The sequence below is a fragment of the Sturnira hondurensis genome, unplaced genomic scaffold (genome assembly GCF_014824575.4).
Source record: "Sturnira hondurensis isolate 20B ecotype Veracruz unplaced genomic scaffold, ASM1482457v3 Scaffold0001304, whole genome shotgun sequence".
Taxonomy (NCBI): Eukaryota; Metazoa; Chordata; class Mammalia; order Chiroptera; family Phyllostomidae; genus Sturnira; species Sturnira hondurensis.
This window is the reverse complement of record NW_028073935.1, coordinates 5,907,137-5,921,610: the sequence shown is the minus strand read 5'-3', so window position 1 is coordinate 5,921,610 and position 14,474 is coordinate 5,907,137.

The following is a 14,474-nucleotide window of genomic DNA, read 5'->3' as shown; positions in this document are numbered from 1 at the left end:
TTTCTCCAATTTGGCCCCTATATATTTTTTAAGATTTTATTTATTTATCTTTAGAGGGGAAGGGAAGGAGAGAGGGAGAGAAACATCAATGTATGGTTGCCTTTCGGGCATCCCCTGCTGGGAGTTGGCCTGCAGGGAACTGGCCTGCCACCCAGACATGTGCCCTGACTGAAAATCGAACCGCGATCGTCTGAGTCACAGGCCCGCGCTCAATCCACTGAGCTACACCAGCCAGGGCCCTATATTTTTATTAATTATTTAATATTTTCACTTTCTTTTTCTTTCTCTCACTCTATTTTATTTTATACTATTTTAATTTCTGTTTAAACCTAATATTATATGCTTCCCTTCTCATACTCAATTCCACATTCTTCATTCCCTTTTTTTTATTCATGAGATAAACTTTATCTTCTCTTCTTCCATTGCTCCAACTCCAAACTCTTATTAGTGCTCCTCCCTGTACCCTTTCAAAATCATTTCTCTTTCAGTAGGTCATCTCATATCCATTCTCTTTTCTTAATTACAATAGTCTTAATCTCATTACACCCTTATTAGTACCAGTTCATTTGCTATTGATAGTGGGGTTGTGGGGGGAGCTATATATTTCCAGGTGTGGGTTTGTTTCTTGGGCTCTGTAGTGTCATTGGGGCAGCACTTGCATAACAGCACACAAGACATGGTGGGCCGAGTGACACCCTCAGTCAACCAGCGACAGGGAAGGACCCATGAAAGAATGACCCAACAATGATCAAAACCCAATTACATTTTAAAAAACAGCATAAAAGGCATAAAGGGCATCCCAAGAACAACAAGTTCAGGTGATCAAGGAGACTGCACCACTATATCTCACGAGACTCCACCATAGAAGTTCCTGCCACAAATTCAGAAAATCAAAATCGATCAACTTAAGAAACAGAAGCAAACAAGAAGAGTTCCAAAAACAACGGGAAGACAAAGAAACAAAACCCAACAAAAAGAAAAGGAGGACTCCTCAGTAAGAACGCTAAATAAAATAGAGGCAAGTCAACTATCAGGTGTTGAGTTCAAAACAGCTGTTACAAGGAAGCTCAATGAACTCCATGTGAACTACAAAAAACTACAAGAAAATTATAAAGAACTTACTGCAAACTATATCAGCATTAAAAAGGGCATAGAAACAATCAAAAAGGGCCAAGAAGAAATGAAGAATACAATTTCTGAATGAAAGAACACAGTAGAAGGAATCAAAAACAGACTCGATAAAGCAGAGCATTGAATCAGTGAGCAGGAGGATGAAGTAGGGGAAAAAAATCTCCCCAAATAAGCAAGAAAAAGAAAAAAAGACTGAAAAAATGAAGAGAGGTTAAGGGAAATGAAGGATAACATAAAACAGAATAGTATCTATATAATAGGGATAGGAGAGGAGAGGAGGAGCAAGGGATAGAAAATCTGTTTGAAAGAGTAATAATGGAAAACTTCCCTAATTTGATGAAAGAAAAAGTCACACAGATCCAAGAAACACAGAGTCCCAATGAAGAGGAATCCAAAGAGGCCCACTTCATACACACCATAAATAAAATGGCAAAATTAAAGACAAAGAGAGAATCATAAAGGCAATAAAGGAGAAATAGGAAGTATCTTACAAGGGAACCCCAATAAGAGCAACAGCTGACTTCTCAACAGAAACATTGCAAGCCAGAAGGGAATGGCAAGGAATATTTCAAGTAATGAAAAACAAAAGCCTGCAACCAACATGACTCTATCCAGCAAGGCTCTCAATTAAAATAGAAGAACAAATAAGTGACTTTCCAGAAAAAAGAAGGCTAAAAGAATATGCCTCCCTCTAACCAGCTCTGCAAGATATGCTAAAGGGACTGCTTTAAGAAGAGGAAGAAAAACACTGAGAGAGAGAGAGAGGAACACAGGTACAAAGTGAGTAAAATAGCAATGAATAAGTACCTACCAATAATAACCTTAAATGTAAATATATTAAATGCTTCAATCAAAAGACAGAGAATAGCTGAATGGATGAGAAAACATGACCCACACATATGTTGCCTATAGGAAACCCACCTCAGAACAAAAGACCTACACAGACTGAAAATGAGGGCTGAAAAAAAATATGCCATGCAAACAGAAGGAAAAAAAAAAGCTGGGGTAGCAATACTTATATCTGACAAAATAGACTTCAAAACAAAGACCATAAAAAGAGACCTAGAAGGACACTTCAAAATACTCAAGGGAAGAATCTATCAAGAAGACATAAACATTATAAAAATATATGTATCCAACATAGGAGAATGCAAATACATAAGGAAAAATTTGGAGGACTTCAAGAAAGATATAGACAGCAACACTCCTATACTAGGGGATTTTGACACCCCACTGTTGACAATGGATAGATCTTCCAACCAAAATATCAACAAGGCTATAGCAGCATTGAACAATGCCCTAGATCAAATGGACTTAACTGATATATACAGAACCTTTCATTCCAAACAAGCAAGTTACAAATCTTTTCAAATGTACATGGAACACTTTCAAAGATAGGCCACATGATAGTACACAAAACAAACCTCAACAAATTCAAGAAAATTGAAATCAGATCAAGCATTTTTTCTGACTACAAGAGACTGAAACTAAAAACCAACCTCAGGAAAAAAACTCAAAAACACTCAAACTCATGGAGATTGAATAGCATGCTATTAAACAATGGATGGGTGAAGAATGAGATCAGGGAAGAAATAAAAAAGTTACTGGAGAAAAAGGAAAATGAACACAAAACAACCCCAGATATGGGACACAGCAAAGGCAGTCCTTAGAGAAAAGTTCATAGTAATAAACGGTTACCTTAAAAAGATAGAATCATTTCAAATAAAAACCCTAACCCTATATCTACAAGAACTAGAGGAACAACAAAGACTACCCTGTGCAACTAGAAGAAAGGAAATAACCAAGATCAGAGCAGAATTAAACAACACAGAGACTAAAGAAAAAATTCCAAGGATCAATAAATCCAGGAACTGGTTCTTTGAAAAGATAAACAAAATCGACAAGCCTTTAAGCAGACACATCAACAAAGAAAGAGAGAGGACCCAAATAAACATAATGAGAAATGAAAGACGAGAAATTACAATGGATGCCACAGAAATGCAAAGAATTGTAAGAAATTATACAAAGAACTATATGCCAAGAAATTTGAAAACCTAGGTGAAATGGACAAATTTCTAGTAAAATAAAATCTTCCAAAAGTGAATGAAGAAAGCCTGAATAGATGAAATTGAAGCAATAATCAAAAAAACTCCCAGAACACAAAAGTCCTTGACCAGATGGTGTCACAGAACAATTTTACAAAACATTTAAGGTAGAGCTAACGCCTATCCTTCACAGACTTTTCCAAAAAATCCAAGAAGAGGGAAGCCTCCCAAACTCTTTATGAAGCCAGCATCAGCCTAATCTCAAAAGAAAATAAAGACACAACAAAGATAGAAAACTAAAGGCCAATATTTCTGATTAACATAGATTCTAAAATCATCAATGAATATTGGCAAATCACATCCAGCAATATATTAAAAAGATCATACACCATATTCCCATGGGCTTCATCCCAGGGATGCAAAGATGGTACAATATTTGCAAATCAATCAGCATAATACATCACATAAACAAAAGCAAAGACAGAAATCACATGATCATATCAATAGATGCAGAGAATACATTTGATGAGGTACACCACCCATTTATGATAAAAACACTCAGCAAAGTGGGAGTAGAGGAAGCATTCATCAACATAATAAAGGCCATATTTGGGAGATTTACAGCCAAAATTATACTCAATGGGAAAAAACTAAAAGTTTTCTTATAAGATCAGGAACAAGACAAGAGTATCTGCTTTCACCACTTCCATTCAAATTAGTATTGGAAGTCCTAGCCACAGCAATAAGACAAGAAGAAGAAATCAAAGTCATCCAAATTGGAAAGGAGGAAGTAAAACTGTCATTGTTTGCAGGTGACATGATAGTGTACATAGAAAACCCTACAGGCTCCACTAAAAACTACTCCATCTAATAAGTGAATTTGGCAAAACAGCAGGATACAAAGTCAACATTCAGAAATTAAAGGCATTTTTGTACACCAACAATGAAATATCAGAAACAGAAATCAAGAAAAAAATCCCACTTGCTATAGCAAGAAGAAAAATAAAATACCTCAGAATAAACCCAACTAAGGAGGCAAAAGACCTGTACTCAGAAAACTACACAACACTCAAGAAAGAAATTAAGAAAGACACAAATAAATGGAAGCATATACCATGTTTATGGATTGGAAGAATTAACATCATCAAAATGTCTATACTACCCAAAGCAATTTATAGATTCAATGCAATCTGTATTAAAATACTAATGACATATTTCAGAGATATAGAACAAACACTTAAAAAATTATATGGAATCAAAAACAACACTGAATAGCTGCAGCAATTTTCAGAAAGAAGAACAAAGTAGTTGTAATCACCATAACTGACATCAAATTATATTACAAGGCCATCATAATCAAAACAGTCTGGTACTGGCATAAGAGCAGACACTTAGATCAATGGAACAGAATATAGAGCCCAGAAATAAACCTGAGTCTCTATGGTGAATTAATATTTGACAAAGAAGGCAGAAACACAAAGTGGAATCAAAATAACCTCCTCAACAAATGATATTGGGAGATTTGGACAGCTACATGAAAAAAAATGAAACTCAACCACCATCTTACACCATACACAAAAATAAACTCAAGATGGATACAAACCTTAAAAATAAGTCATGATACCATAAAAGTCCTAGAGGAGAAGATAGGCAGGAACATCTCAGATATTCCTTGCAGCAATATTTTTACTGATGTGTCCCCTAGAGGAAGTGACATAAAGGAAAGAATAAACAAATGGGACCTCATCAAAATAAAAACCTTCTGCATGGCTAAAGATAACATTAGCAAAATGAAACGGGAAACAAGTATATAGGAAAATATATGTGCCAATGGTATCTTAGACCATGGTTTGATCTCCAAAATATATAAAGAACTCACACAACTACACACCAGGAAGACAAACAATCCAATTAAAAAATGGGCAAAGGACCTGAACAGACACTTCTCCAAGGAGAACATACAGAGAGCCCAGAGACATATAAAAAGGGGGTCAACATCACTAGCTATCAGAGAGATGCAAATTAAAACCACAATGAACTACTACTTCACACCAGTCAGAATAGCCATCATAAACAAATAGACAAACAATAAGTGCTGGCAGGATTGTGGAGAAAAGGGAACCCTAGTTCACTGTTGATGGGAATGCAAACGGATACAGCCTCTGTTGAAAACACTATGGAATTTCCTCAAGAAACTTAAAATGGAATTGCCTTTGACCCAGTAATTCCACTGCTGGGTTTATACCCTAAGAACCCTGAAACACCAATCCAAAAGAACCTATGCACCCCAATGTTCATAGCAGCACAATTTACAGTAGCCAAGTGCTGGAAGCAGCCTAGGTACCCATCAGTAAATGAGTGGATCAATAAACTATAGTATATTTACTCAATGAATACTACACAGCAGAAAGACAAAAGGAGTTCTTACCCTTCATGACAACTTGAATGAAATTGGAAGGTATTACACTAAGTGAAGTAAGTCTAACAGTGAAAGATAAATACCATATGATCTCACCTACAAGTGGAACCTAATTAACAAAGCAAACTGGCAAGAAAAATATAGCCAGAGACATTGAAATTGACAACAAATTGACAGTAACCAGAGGGGAGGGGAGAGGGAAATAATGTGAGAAAGGAGGAAAATGGACATAAATGAACATGAATGAGGGACCCATGAATGGAGCCAAAGGGGTGTAGGATTGAGGGTGGGAGGTGGGCATGGGTAGGGTGGAGGAAAGTGGTGGTGGGGAAATAGAAACAACTGTATTCAAATATCAATAAAAAAAGAAAAAAGAGAGCGAGGAGAAGATGGCGGCGGAGTAGGACAAAGGATTTCGCTTCTCNAATGGACATAAATGAACATGAATGAGGGACCCATGAATGGAGCCAAAGGGGTGTAGGATTGAGGGTGGGAGGTGGGCATGGGTAGGGTGGAGGAAAGTGGTGGTGGGGAAATAGAAACAACTGTATTCAAATATCAATAAAAAAAGAAAAAAGAGAGAAGAAATGCTGCCAGGGGAAAAAAGAGGCAACACAAAACTATTTTAAAATTTAAGGCACAAAAATTCAAAAGGCAGAACAGTATAAGATAACTGGCTATTCAAGCAACCAGTCATAACTTCATGGCTCCTCTAAGTTTGGTATATTTCAAGTACTGCCTGATTTTCTCATATGTGTGTGTGTGTGTGTGTGTGTGTGTGTGTGTGTGTGTGTATAAACTATATGTTTGGAACCCTCAAAAAATTTCTCTTAGATATAATGATACAAAAAATGATTTCACATTCAGAACATCCCCTAAAAGTAAATGGCCTCCATGATACAAGTGCAACTTTTATAAACTGCAGTAAACATTATAAAAAACAATTCTAGAGCCATTGTTTTTTTTTAAGTATATGAAAGGCATAAGATATACCAATAAAATAGGTTTATATCTTGCAATGCTCCCCAAACTGCTTGTCTGGTCCAGAGCCCAGGCCCACTCTTTGGAGACTGAATCTCCCTTAGGGTCAGTGGCTTTGCCTGACTTCACACACAGACCACTGGAATATAAAATGGAGAAATATGGGTTGTGGATGATTTGTGTGAACAGGTAGAGGGAGAGCTAGCACTTGCCTCAGTGAGGCCAGAGGATACCAGATTTGCCACTAGGACAGGATTAAGGGCATTCTTACTGATTTGATGCATCCAGTCAAAGAGCATCTATCTATTCTTTACTAGTCCACTAAGGGCAGTGTCAGACCCTCACTCTATCCCCCACACCTACTGACTGGAACACTGTAGACAAATGTATTTTGAGCAAAGGAAGCAATGGATGGATGATATTTCTTCCTAAGAAGGGCAGCCACTGAGAGAAGGATGAAGATCTAGTTCCCCATTGCCTACACCCAGGATGTCCAAGCTGGGGTGCTACAAGCCAAAGAGCTAGGCACAGAACAGCAACTATGAGCCAGCAGGAGCCCCTGCACTTGGAACAGCAGGAATTTCTAGAAAGGCAACAGCTGGTAAGGAAAGGAAAAGAGAGGAGAGAGAAGAGGATTTGTTCTCATGAGAAGTATCTGGGATACTCAAAGTCAACTGGTGGTGGCAAGAGAGAGTAAAGATGAACTGGCAGACAAAAGTGAACTCATGGGTTAGGCGAACGTGATAACCACTACACTACGGAAACAGGAATCTAAACAACAAAACAAACAAGTAAGCAAAATATGACCAATGACACTCAAATACGGAACAGGCTGACAGGGACCAGAGGGGAGAGTGGAGAAAATCACAGGGGAAAAGGGGAAGGACTCACGTGAACAAGTATAAAGGACACATGGACAATAACTAAGGTGGGGAGTGGAAATGGGAGGGAGGTGGGGAGCACTGGAGGAGGGTGGGCAGGGCTGGGAATATAAGACAGAAAACTGTACTTGAACAAGAATTAAATGAAATACATTTAAAAAGTGAACTCATGTTGATCAGAGACTTGTTAAACAAATGTTCCTACTGGGAAAAATCTCTTGGGCCATAGAAAAATATTTTTCTATTTTGTTGAAAAATATTTTAACAGCTGATTAGAATTTTACAAAGTAAGACTCAGCATTAGGGTCTGTCTTCCAGTCCAGTCTAATGCTAGAATATATCTATAAGATTTTTTTAATGTCACTTAATTTTCAGGTTCATAAACAATGAAGTGATCTTCAGCTACACCCACCACAGATAAACTGATGTAATAACCAAAATCACTGCAACACACAGAACCCAAACTAATACACCTGAAAGTGGGTTCATTTCATTGTTGAATAGCTTGGACAAGCTGGGGAAGGCACATAAATCAATAGCAAGGAAGACTGAAGTGGTATGTTTTATACTGATCTATTCAGTCATTCTGACAGATTATGCTATTCCTTCATTGGAATCCCATCCGAAGGTTATGGTTCTCAGAAATATAGGAATTGTCAGAAAGAAGTATATTCAAAATGAGCCACTCTGATTATTCCTCAAGAGATAATGCAGCCTACAGAAAAAAAAATACAACAGGCTAAAATCCTGAACATAAAAAGTTCCTTTTCCATTTCCATGCATGCTGTTGCAAAGGGTAGGAGCTCCTTCTAATATTATGCTGCATGAAATAAGCCAGGCATTGAAAGAAAAATACCATATGATCTCACCTTTAACAGGAAGCTAAACAACAAAACAAACAAACAAGCAAAATATAACCAAAGACACTGAAATAGGGAACAGGCAGATAGTGACCAGGGGGGAGAGAAGAGGGAATTTCAGGGGAAAAGGGGAAGAATTCACAGGAACTAGTATAAAAGGCACATGGACAAAAACTAAGGGGAGGTAGAAGTGGAGGGAGGTGGGGAGCACTTGAGGGGTGGGCTGGGATGGGAGTAAAAGACATAAAACTGTAGTTGAACAAAAATTAAATAAAAAAATAAATATAAATAAAAATAATAAAAATAAAATTCTACCACAAAAATAAAATAATAAAAATCTCCTAAAATCAATATAAAAAACAAGTCCAGTTTTTCAAATGATAAAAAATATAAGGAGGCAATTCACAGAACTACAAATGGCTAATCAAAAATTTAAAAGATTCTCAACTTTCTGAAGATCAGAGGTATGCAAATCTAACAAGACAGTATTTCCACTTATCAGATCAGCAAAAATTTAAATGATTGCTAATATCCACTTTTATGGAGAATGTAGGACCTTGCTTTCCTAAGCATGATCTGAAGATCATTTGCCTCAGAATAATTTGGTAGATTATTAAAAGGGTGATCACCAAAACTCAGAAACAATCCAGATGACCTTCAATGGTTGAAATGACAAACTGGCACATCCATACAGAGAATATTACTCAGCAATGAAAAAGAATGAGCGATTGATACACAAAACAATCTGGATGAGTCTCAGTGGTATTTTTCTGAGTAAAAGAAGCCATTCTCAAAAGGTCACATACTATATAATCCATACTTGCAGGGAAAAGTCAATAGTGATAGAGGAAAAGGTTTGTGTTCAACTACTACTCAATAGTAAGACAGAACTCATTGGAGTGATGGAACTCTTCTCTGTAGTGATTGTGGTGGTTACACAAACCTACTACCTATTAGTAGGTAGTTAAAATTCATAGAACTGTAGATTTTGCCTCCCCCAAAGTCAAAGTTACAGTGTGAAAATTGAAAAACAAACAAAAAAAACACATCAGAGCTCACCTCAGAACTAACAATCAAAATCCCTGGGCAGGTGAGGCCAAGCCTGTGGCTTATACAACAAGTTCCCAGTGATTCTGATGGACAGTAAGTTTTAAGAATCACTCGTTCTCATAATTGCTAATATGCTGCCTTCATTTCATATGCTGTTCCTTTTACTCAGTATGTGGTTCTCATCTGGGGACAATTGTCCCTTGAGAGATATGTAGAAATATCTGCAGAGAGATTTGGTTGTCACAACTGGGGAATTGGTGCTACTAGCACCTAGTGGGTGGAGGCCAGTGGTGCTGCATCACATCCTACAATACAGAGGACCTCCCTCACATCAAAGAATTTTCTGGCCCAAAAGTCTGAGGTTGAGAAGTTGTGTCATGCAGGGTCCTTTCCACCAAGAGTCAATCCTGAACTTCTTTTTCAAGTCCTACTTCTTCACTAAAACTCTCTCAGGTCTCTTCTGTTAGATCAGGATCTTTAGATTCTTTATATCCTGTCCTGCTTAGCATCTCCCCACACCCCACAAATTAGCACTTGACACCTAAATAGTTGTCAACAAATTCAGCATTTGTTTTATCCCATATCCTCAGGTTTTAAGACCATTGAGGACAATGTAAATGTGTAGTAAACACTACTACAGGTGCACTACTTGTTGAACCAAGTAGGCACTTGAAGCACGGAATGAAAACTAAATATTCTTATGTTTACTGGCTCCTCTTAAGGGTTTTAGGGTATGGAAGCAGAGGAATATAGTTTAAACATAAAAGGGAAATTTTAGAATTTCTGCAAAATTGAAACTCTTCTTATTCTGAAGAATGTGCCTGGAAATGAGTCACACTGTTTTTACCACACTATTTTTGTGGTATTGATATATGAATTCATATATCAATCTAGAGTCACACTGTCCTTTGAAATACAAATAAAGTGTGTATTTTATTTATATTTCAAAGGACAGTGTGACTCTAGATTGATATATGAATTCATTATCATATAATGAATTGAATTCAGGTCCTCTGTATTGTAGGATGTGATGCAGCACCACTGGCCTCCACCCACTAGGTGCTAGTAGCACCAATTCCCTTGAAAATGAGAAAATCGGCATTTTTTCCTATCCAAGGATTCTGGAAAGCTATGTGACAGAAGCTGCTTCTGCCTCCATGCATCTGCTCTGCTGAGACTCCTCTCCTCCAGCCTTCACCTGCCAAGGCCAGGCTCTCCTTCCTACCCTGGGCAGGGCCTGTCTTGGCACTCAGCTCCTTTTCCCTAATGTCCCCTAAAATATCCCACATTGGGCATGCATATGTCTAGAATTCTTTAATGAAGTTTAGAGATACAGACTGAAGGTAAAATAGTAGACAGCTCTATTTTTTGATAGCATTTTTTAGAAAAGTCCTTCAGCCACCCCAGTGTAGGAATTTCTCACAGACCTTCCTTTTACTCCAGACTCCTGTCTCTTGCTATGTAGCTCTGAATTCTCTCTGTCTTTCTTCTTTTTCCTCAAATATTGTTTTCTGAACTACTTCTGCAGGGCAGCCAACAAATTGTTGAACCTCACCTTCCCCACTCCAAGCTTGTTAAGATGGCCTAATCCTAAAAATGACAGTTTCCTTCTTCTTATCACCCCCCAAATTTCTCTTGTCTTCTGTTCATGCCACTCCACAAAGACAAAGCTCTGAGTTTTGGTGAACAGCACTACCAAACACAAAAGAAGTGCTATCAGCAGAAACAGAGCATAGCTCCACATGAGAAGCAAGTGCTGGGAAGGTGTACACTTCTGTTGCCTGAGGAGCTAGGAAAGTTGCTATTATGACTCTCATAGTTTGGTTGTGTTTCAGCCGAGTGATTTTATTCCTAATCAAATGTTGGAGGGCTCGGGGAACTGTTAAAACCACCAGTGTGGTAAGGCTAGTCATCAAGTTGATGTGAGTCCCTTCTGAGAAAAAGGCCAGCAGCCCACATGGCAGTGCACTACTGGGGACACCAATAAATACCTCTAGCACTCTTTAGTGCCTTTAGCACTAAAGAAATACACAAATACACATACTGTTGGGGTAGCACTCACTTTTGCTGAAGCAGATAAAGTGCTATGAAGTTAATAATTCTTATTTGACGCAGACACTGGCCCTTAGTGTTCATGGCATTATGGATGAGATATGAGACAAATTCACACAGACTACCTAGTCCTGTGGAGAAACAGGAACTGTATGGCTACTCCCTCAAGCGGGGAGCACCTTAGAGTGGCCTAGCCACTCTCTGAAGGGGAAAGCATGCCAACTCTTGCCTGGACAAGGAATATAGGAAAAGTTCATTAATTATTGTCAGGCAGTAGGGATCAAATAATACATAGCATACAAAGAACTATGAGGGCCTATTCTGAGTCAGGGTCTATTAGCTAAAGGGCTACAAAACTTTGGAAAGCAAACTCAGTTCCTGTTTGGACTCTTATCATTTAATTGAAAGCATTCTTAACAAGGCAGGTTTCGAAGAATTTTATATATTCTTTCTTAGGCCTGATCACCTGGGGAATCCACCCTCTCCAGCACAGGGCTGCACCACCCTCAGTCATTATTTCAGGTTTAAGGCAGGCAGTGGAAGTAAGGCAGCCAAGAGACTTCTAGCAGACAGAATGAGGACTCAGGCTTTGTCGAAGCTGAGGGGCGAGGGTCCATCACCCCCTTTCTCCATAGCCCCCCCAAGTCCTTCCCTGGGACCTCCATGTGATCATGCCTGTCTTAGGTCATTCCCCCCTTAGGGAATCTTATCAGTCATTGGCTAACTGATCAAACACTGGGGGCCAGTTATGGAAAAAGGAGCAGAAGTGGTGCTCCTGCCAGGGAGATAAGCTTTGTCTCCTTAGTGGCTTATGGTCCAAAGGTCGCTCACTCAGCCTTAGCCAGGAGGGGTTACAGCTCCTGAAACCAGGCAGGGCAGTTCCCAACACTTACCTTGTAATACAAGCTCATTATAAAAATTTTTAAAGAAGATGAAACTTCTAATTTCTGTGAGTACTTTAGTGTTTTTCCTGCTCTGAGAAGGATCTTTAGAAAACAAGGGGTTTTTCATCTCCAGAAAAATGTTTGGGTCAGTTTTACCCCCCAAAAAGACCCTTCTTCTCTCACAGGGTCAGAACTGGAATTCAAAAACCCCTTCACCTGCCCCTGGGAGATGTCACATTTCACACTTGAAGTTGATGTGGACAGCCCCTGGGAGTCTCAGGCGGGTTTCACAGTCCTGTTACCCCTTAAAATTAATTGTTCAATAAATATTTATTGAATGAAAATTATTGTTACTACATTCTATTCTAGCCAGTGGGAATACAACACAGAACAAAACAGAAATCTCTGCTCAAGGAGCTCTTCCTTGTAGGATGAGATAGAAAAAAGATGGGCAAGTCATCTCATTTCTGTAGGCCTCAATTTCCTCCCTGAGAAAATAAACTGAGAAGTTGGATCAGAATTTACACATTTTCAGAACTTGGAAAAATCATTTGAAATGCCTATGTGAATGGAAATTGCCTATATGGAATCATTTATGTCAAGGGAACTGAAATGAAGCCAGAAAGCTATGAAAAAGTCTGCCTTGTGCATGTTCTACCCATGAATTTTGAACTTCTAAGACATGTAACCCTGGACTTTATATTCTGGACTTTACTTCCTCCTTATAGCGGCAACCAGACCATTTGCACTTTTCTCTGAAAGGAGCCCATCCTTCCCAACATCCTTTGTTTGCATGATGGTCCTAACCAATACCTGTTAACCAAGCATCCTTCATTGACATGGAGAACCCAAATGGGAAACAACACTTGTGGTTTCCACCATTATAAACCATGCTTTTGAGCATTTTGGAGCACATTTTATGTTGCTACCTAAATCAGTGCCTTCAGAATTGCATTCTCTGAACAAATAAATGCTTTTTATTCTTACTACAGCCTAATAAGAGTGTGGTTGTTGACATTATATGGTGTCAATATGGGTCCAGAGTGACGGTCTTCCAATTTTGGTTACACCATGGATTTGTGCAAGGTGCTTACTTACAGGAGACCATTGTTCTTCAGCTTCCTTCAGCAGTTCAGCTTTCAGTGGTAAATCCTCCAGAATCTGAACTTTTCTGCTTAGTTGAATTTCCAGAGTTTATTCAAGCATTTTCTCTTTTCATTTTTGTCTGCAAGCTTCTGTCTCCACTTTTTCAGAGTGACAGATTTGGGTTACATAATTCCTTTTCCACTCATCTAAAAAGGTGATTCAGGTTTCAGGAATTATTAATGTGAGAGACAATTCTTCTAAAAGCCTTTGAGTGACCAGCGCCCCCCCCCCCAAAAGTGCTGCAGTATTTATGTTCAAGGAATATGGTCCTTCTTGTAACTTTCTGTCCCATCAGACTCAGGTTACTCAAGATGACTTGCACCTCCACTGCCCAAAATAGTGCTCATTTGAACTCGCTAAATTGACTTTATTAGAAAATATTTAAAACTAAATAAAATGAATGGAAAGCATTTTAATCGGTAGTTTAAGGCTTCTAAATGTAACACCAAAAAGATGGCGTCACTACACGCTGTTAATACTAAACTTTCTGACATAAATTCAGACATTTTCTTCTGTTCTCTCCCCATGTTCTCCTCTTCCTGACTTCTCAGCTCCCTCTTCTTTCTCCTCTGCTCCTTTTCCTCTCTTATACAATTCCCTGTAGGAAATATATATTTTTCCTAGTGACCCAGACTCACCTTCAAACCCTATGAAAACTAAATCCCTCCTTAACCCTCCCCCTTAAAACTCTTCCTTTTATCACCGCTTTGTGCAATGATGGTACGAATCAGTCAGTTATAAACCATGGTCCCCCCAGAGAATGTAGAACCCTTTGCTAAGAACTTTCCCAGGGATGATATCATTCATTTTGCTGGTGAATTTAACTTATTCATCCAGACTTAAGAACCTGGCTGTATGACCTTTATCAACTAATACAGCTTTTGGTCAATGAAGGGCAAGCCAGATAACAGTGTACAACAACTACTAGCTAGAACCATCCCTTAGCTTACATTCCTAGAACTCAAGTTGATGTCCTATTGAAACATGGTTCATACCTTATATGAAACCATAACATGAGCTTTTTC